The 7,492-nt window shown below is 40.2% G+C and overlaps 1 pseudogene; it reads right to left on the bottom strand.

The window, feature by feature from the left end:
- Positions 1-1,338: 1,338 nt before the first annotated feature.
- Positions 1,339-3,322, bottom strand: LOC105756456 (protein diaphanous homolog 3 pseudogene; annotated as a pseudogene).
- Between the last annotated feature and the right edge of the window lie 4,170 nt (positions 3,323-7,492).

Genomic DNA, 7,492 nt, shown 5'->3' with positions numbered 1-7,492 from the left:
CCCCAAAATATCTGTCAACTTGGCTAGGTCACGATTCCCAGTATTGTACAATTGTGTACCATTTTGTTATCTGATGTGATTTCCTTATATGTTGTAAACTCTATGAGGTAATAAGATGGATTATCAGCAGTTATACTGATGAGGTATACAATACTGGATAGTGTCTTGAGCCAATCTCGTTTGAGTTATAAAAGAGAGAAGCGAACGGAGACATATGGGAACCTCACACCACCAAGAAAGCAGTGCTGGGAGCAGAGCACATCCTTTGGACCTGAGGTTCCTGCACTGAGATGCTCCCAGACCAAGGGAAGATTGATGCATCACAAGGGCCTTCCTCCAGAGCCGACAGACACAGAAAGCCTTCTCCTGGAGCTGATGCCCTGAATTTGGACTCGTAGCCTACTGGACTGTGAGAGAATAAACTTCTCTTTGTTAAAGTCATCTAGTTGTGGTATTTCTGTTATAGCAGCACTAGATGACTAAGACAGTATCCCATTTTATTCTGGTATAAAGTTTCCATGTTCTCGTGTAATTTTGAAAGTTTCTCATATTGCTCTTTTGCACTGATAACAAAGCTGGACATCTTTGTGACAAATTTTTCATATGAGTCCCCAGGAAGGGGAAAGGTTTCCAAATCTTTCTCAAGCTGCTGAAGCTGCCTTCCCATCTGCTTCAAATTCTTTTCCAGCATTTCTACAGAGACTTTATTAGCTTTGGCTAAGTGTTCCAAATCATCCACAAAATTCAAGATAGCCAGGTACTTTTCTGCACATATTCCGACCAGAAAATGAAGCAGTGTTGTTTTCTGATCTGCTGATTTTTGTGTCCTTTAGTTTACAGAGAGCTAAGGTTAAATCCGAAGGTTTGGGCATTCCAGGAGCCAGCATTCATGCAGTTTCCCATTAGCAATACAAGTTCCAGCAACTTGCTAAAGCTTTGCACTTCTTTATCTCCTTGCCGGCAGTACTGACAGCCATGATATTAGGTCTGATGTTGTTCACCCGCTCTTCAAACTGAAGCTTAAAGAGAATGGCACTGAGCCGTGGCCGTAGTCTCTTCACATTGCTCATCACTACAACAAACTGCTCAGGTTCACATAAGTTGTTATAGTCACTCTTGAACTGAGATAATGAATTCAATTGCTCTTGATCAGGAAGATGCTTTATTAAGTTCTGAATCATAGACTCTGCCAACTGTGTTTCATCAATTTCCAATATCATCATTTTGATCTCCTCGTATGGCACCTAAAAAGAGCTCAGGAAGATTGAAAGGTTCTGGACAACTTTAGAATCTAGAAATTTAAGTTCTTTAATTTTTTTCTTAATAGGTTTCTTCTCTTCAAAACCTTCCTCTTCTCCTTTTTTGTTGGCAACAAACTGTATTCTCAAGTTTATGCAGCAAATCCTCATTTGCATACTTATTTTCATCTACTTTTATCCAGAAGCAGGTTTCAGTCATTTCATAAGGCCTGAACTTTAACCAATTCAATCTTCTCATGCTGGTTTCTGGTTTAAATTCTTTCTTTGGTTTCAACCTAAATGGCAATATTGGTGGAGGAGGAGAGTTTTGTCCACCGAGAAATCCAAGGGGGGGGGGTGCGGTGGAGGCGGCAACCCTCCACAAGAGGAAAGTAGGAGAGGAGGAGAGTGTCCTGGGTGGCCAGTCCCATCTTTTTTTGACGGGATCAAAGAGGTACTTGCACCAGACTGAGATTTAAAATCTTGTAATTCTGCTTGAAGTTCATTAATCTTTGCCTCTTTTTTCTGCAATTGAGCCTGAGTATCTTAGTGGTCAGTAAACTCTTTTTCAAATTTCTTATAAAGTTCTGATTATTTCTCTTCAAATTCTTCTAGTTTTGCTTGATCTATGCAAACATGTACAAATTGACTTAAATCTAAATCTAGTCTTTTTAGATATGTGAAGTCTGGATCCATTCCATCTCTATGCAATACAATCTAGGATGCATACTCATCAGTAAATTTGAAGTATTGTTGTCTTATAAAACAAACTTTTCAAATCAGCAAAAGACGCTGATGAATAGAAATGAAATATCCCTATGCTCTAGTTTCCTTAACGATGTTCCACACCATACTGTAAACATCATATGCTTCATCAAATTCAGCTTTAATATCTTCAAGGCTATGGGAGAACTTGGTCAAATCTTCTTCTTTATGCTCATCAAAGACTTTAAGTTAGATATCCAGGCCGTCATTCTTAATATGTTTTAAATTTGGAAATATCTCTTTTAATCCACAACGCATAAATTCATTTCTGATGTAAAGCCTCAAGTCCAAATCATCAGGAGATGTAACAAGAGCACTGATGAGCTGCATACAAGCTACTTGTAGATGAATCGAATTGTGCTGAAGACCTTCCACAATGGAAGAAAATCTGTCAATTTTTCTTTCTTCTCCAAATGATGTTAAAGCTTCCAAAACTTCTTCAAGGATGCTCTCCTCCCCTATAATGCATATTGCAGAGAGCAGTTTAACCACATCTGTCATCATACCAGGATGCTCAGGATCAATGGCTTTGGCCAATAAAGTAAGATTCCTCTCTTCACTCATAATTCTTTCCAAGCCATACTGTGTATTCATCAAGGCCTTTAGACACTGTATGACTTTGTGCTGATTCTTCTTTACAACTTTTTCTTGGATTTTGCCATTTATCAGTCTTTCCAAAATGTCCAATAATAATCCAGTTCCCTCACGTCCAAAGCTTTGCACCCAACTGACAGGGTTATTGGTCAAAGACACACGGAGGGACTCCAAGCATGTGACAAGTCTCTCATCTGCAGATGTCATTTTCAGTTCATGGATGAATTCCCGAGGGGCGATCGGTCGGCTACTCTTAAGACTTCCTCTCTTAGAAGCAGTATTAACGTACTGCATCGCCATTTCTTTTTTGATACTGAAGTCATTTTCCCTCAATGTTGCCTTTTTATCTTCATTTACATTCATATTTTACATCATCTTTTCAAAAAGTTCTAAGACTTCATTCTCTGAAAGTGGTTTTGGGTTGTTTTCCATCATCTCTGAAGATGCTGATGAGCAAACATTACTTGCAAATGCAGTCTTCAGGTTGGAGAGTGGCGGTCTCTCTTTCTTGCTCCCTGGAATTCTTAGCTGGCAAATTTGTCCAAAAACTTGGGGCGTTTCTCCCCAGGCTCCTCTGATCCGCTGGGCGGGAGATGGTGCTGGAGATCCTCCTGCGCGGCACTTTGCTGACCCAGCACCCACGGAGGGAGGCAGAGGAGGGGTAGGGGGCCCCCAGCCTGGAAGCCCTGAACCAAGTGATGCAGGGGCTGCCGGTGCGGCGCCATCTTTCCCCGCAAACCACAAGCGGGAGCTAAGAGATCAGCGACAGGGATCGCCTGTCTAGCCGCAAATTCACCGTCATGGCACAGCCGCACACGCCACCAGACAGGCCGGCCCAACTGCTGCCGGAGGGGGCCGCACAGAAGTTCTCAATTTTACTTTTTTTTAAGATTTAAAAAAAAAATTTGAGTATTTTCGTTTGTAGTTTTTGCTTTTAGTGTTTTAAGGAATTCTTCTTGACCTTGTGGTAGTACACACACACACAAATATTTTCTTCTGAAGGTTTTAAGGTTTTGCCTTTTTTACATTTTTTTAGTTCATTTGGAGTTGTTTTTGTTTATAGCATAAAGGAGGAATCTATTTTTGTTTTACCTTTTCTTCCTATGCCTAACCAATTGTCTTAGCACCATTTATCAAAGAGTTCCTTCTTTCACCAGCTTTATTTATTGTAACTTCGTGATATATGCGGCTTCCATATTTGCGGGCTCAGTTACGGTCTTGTAGTTCTATTTGCCCATCTCTGTGACAATACTACACAATCTTAACCACTACAATTTTATAATAACATCCACTAGGACAAGTTCCCTTCACCTAGTTGCTATAGTTATTGCCTTTGTTATTGTTGCCTCTTTTCTTCTCCTCTTTTCCCTCTTCCTCCTCTTCTTCCCTCTCTTCCTCCATTTTCTTCTGGAATATCTTAGCTATTTTTGGACTTTTGTTATTCTATACAGATTTTAGTGTCACCTTGTTAATTTCCATGGAAAACCCTGTTCAGATTTGAATTGAAATTATATCTATAGATTATTGAATCTATCAATTATGTTAGATAGAATTCACATCTTTATGAAATCAAATCTTTCTATAATTGAACATGGTATGACATTTATTTATCTATAACTTCCTTAATATCTGTAAATGTTTATCGTTTGCCTCATTATCTTTGGCAACTAAATTTGCTCTCTGCCTAACTTTACTAATTGGTGGAAGAGCATCTCCAACTGCCTTATCCTCTACAGTAGAAAACTCAGAATCATCCTAGATAGGCCCCATCTGACCCTCATTTCTTCTCTTTTATTGCTCACCAAGATCTGTCAATTCTATGCCTTAAAAAAAAACTCCTTATGGGAATGGAAAATACAGCAGTGGATGCTGGTGATGGTTGCACAACACAATCGATGTAACTGGTTTCATTTTATTGTACTAATGAAAAAAGTTGAATTGGCAAATGTTGTGTTGCCTATATTTTTTAAACAATTAAACAATTATTAAAGAGTCAATACACCAGGAGGACATAACCATAATAAATATTTACGCACCCAGCGACAGTAAAAGCAAGGAAAAAAAAAATCAAATACATGGAAACTGAACAACACCTTGTTCAAAAACTACAAGGTTATAGAAGAAATCAAGGACAGAATAAAGAAATTCACAGAATCAAATGAGAATGAAAACACATTCTACCAGAACCTTTGGGACACCACAAAAGCAGTGCTCAGAGGTCAATTTATAGCAATCAGTCCATACATCCAAAAAGAAGAAAGGGTCAAAATCAAAACATTAACCCTACAACTTGAACAAATAGGAAGAGAGAAGCAAAAGAAGCTCTCAGGCACCAGAAGAGAGGAAATAATAAAGATTATACCAGAAATAAATGAAATAGAGAACAGAAAAACAATGAAAGAGTCAACAAGACCAAAAGTTGGTTCTCTGAAAGTATCAATAAAATCGACAAACCATTGACCAAACTGACAAGAGAAAAAGAGGAGAGGAAGCAAATAACCCGAGTAAGAAATGAGATGCACGATATCATAAGACCTAACTGAAACTAAATGGATCATAACAGAATACTATGAAAAATTGTACTCCAACAAATTTGAAAACCTAGAGGAAATGGACAAATTTCTAGAAAAACACTAAACCAAAACAAACTGACGTAGAAAAACTAAATAAACCTATAACAATAAAAAAGATTGAAGAGGTAATAAAAAAACTTCCAACAAAAAAAAAGCCCTGGCCCTGACAGCTTCACTGGAGAATACTACCAAACTTTCAGAGAGGAGTTAACACCAGTACTACTAAAGGTATTTCAGAACATAAAAAAGGATGGAATACATCTGAACTCATTCTGTGAAACCAGAATAACCCTGATGAAAAAGCCAGGTAAAGACACCACAAAAAAGGAAAATTACAGACCAATATCCCTCATGAACATAGACACAAAAATCCTCAACAAAATTCTAGCCAATAGAATTCAACAACATATCAAAAAAATAATTCAGGAGGGGGGGCCAAGATGGCAGAGTAGTCAGATGGTTCTGGTGGTCCCTCTTACAACAAACACCTGAAAAAACAAGTGAACTGATTATATATGACAATCTGGGAGCCCTGAACATCAAAGGCAAAGTTGAGGAATTGGACTGAGTAGCGGTGGTGGGGTGGGGAGGACAGTTCAGAAGCAGCCAGGAGTTGCCAGACATGACCCTGCGGGAGGCGGTGCCCCATGTGGCTTGCCTGGTGAGGCAAGCTGTGGCATTTGGGATGCGTTTTCCATGTCAGGAGAGACCAAGAGGTGGAGAGTTGGCTCAGGCCACCAGAGCCAGTGAAAAGTGGCACTCTATCAGCAAAAGATAAGTACATGCCTTTAACCTACTGCATGGATCGAAAAAAAACCCATTTGGGAAGAACCTCTCTCCCATTTATCTGCTCCTTCCCCATTCTGCACCAGGTCCTGGGCTGGCTTCAGTGATTGTCACATCCCCTGGGCCAGAAGTAGGACTTGTCACACACCCTAAGCCATTCTCCCAGCCTTGGAGAGGGAACAAGAAAACAAACAGGAGAAAATAATCTGCCAGCTCCCCTAAGCCAGGAACTCAGGGCAGGCACAGCTCCTTTGCCTAGGCACAGGCATAAGGGGTCCATGGACTTTAAATGCCTTTCACCCCTGCATAGACCTGTGTGGGCCCATTTCAACAGTGCAGGCTTTCATTACCAGAGTATAACAGGGTATATACCTGAAGCCTAACATCAACTGTATCAGCTATATGTTGAAGTGTCAGGTTTGTGACATTTGACACTGCTCTGCCCACTAAGCAGGGTCCTCAACTACCGACATCAGGGGCCTGAGGCCTGGTGGCTCCATCCATGCCACATAGCCACCTGTGACAGGGGTCCAAGAATAAGTGGTGCCTCCCAGCCCTTACAGCCAACAGCATTGGGTTCCCATAGTCTGGCTGCAAAACCCATCCTACACACTCTAAGGAGCAGGGAAATGCTTTCCTCCCAGACACTCAGGAGCAGACAGCAGCCCCCTGCCTTGCTCAGCACATGACTGCCTACTGCAGCCAGATACTTGTGGCTACTCCAATCACTTCCACCCATCTACGACTGTAGGAGAGAGCCCGCAGAACACACTTGATGACCACCTATCTGGACACCTGAGCTGAATCCATACAAGAAAAGTAAATGAACTCCTGGGCTCACATACCTCACAACAGATCTAAACACCTGGCAACAGGACATTAGAATTTCAAAGGCACCAATAATCAAACTAACTCACATGAGCAGCCTATTTGGGCATATCAAAACAAAACAAGAAGCTAGGGCACAATAAGCAAACATAAAATTAAATATAATTACTGATGGCTCGGAGACAACAGTCAGTATCAAATCACATAAAGAGGCAGACCATGATGACTTCAGCAAGTTTCTAAAACAAAGAATCAAGAAATTTTCCAGAGGAAGAAAACTTCTTGGAATTACCTGAGGTAGAATACAAAAGGTTAACATACAGAACTCTTCAAGAGATCAGGAAGGAGATCATACAAAATGCAGACCAAGCAAAGGAACATACAGACAAAGCAACAGAGGAACTTCAGAAGATTAGCAAAGAACATAATGATGAATTTAACAGGCTGCAAGAATCCATGGAGAGATAGCAATCAGAAATCCAGAAGATTAACAATGAAATTTCAGAATTAGACAACTTAATAGAAAGTCATAGGAGCAGAATTGAGGCAATGGAAGTTAGAATTAGTGAGACTGAAGATAAAGCACTTGACACCAACTTATTCAGGAAAAATCAGATAAAACGATTTTAAAAAATGAAGAATCCCTAAGAATTATGTGGGATTTCATCAAGAGGAATAACCTACAAGTGACTGGAGTAGCAGAACAAG

The sequence above is a fragment of the Trichechus manatus genome, unplaced genomic scaffold (genome assembly GCF_000243295.1).
Source record: "Trichechus manatus latirostris isolate Lorelei unplaced genomic scaffold, TriManLat1.0 scaffold00005, whole genome shotgun sequence".
NCBI lineage: Eukaryota > Metazoa > Chordata > Mammalia > Sirenia > Trichechidae > Trichechus > Trichechus manatus.
Note: the sequence above shows the minus strand (reverse complement) of the source record. Positions and strands in the feature narration are given on the sequence as shown.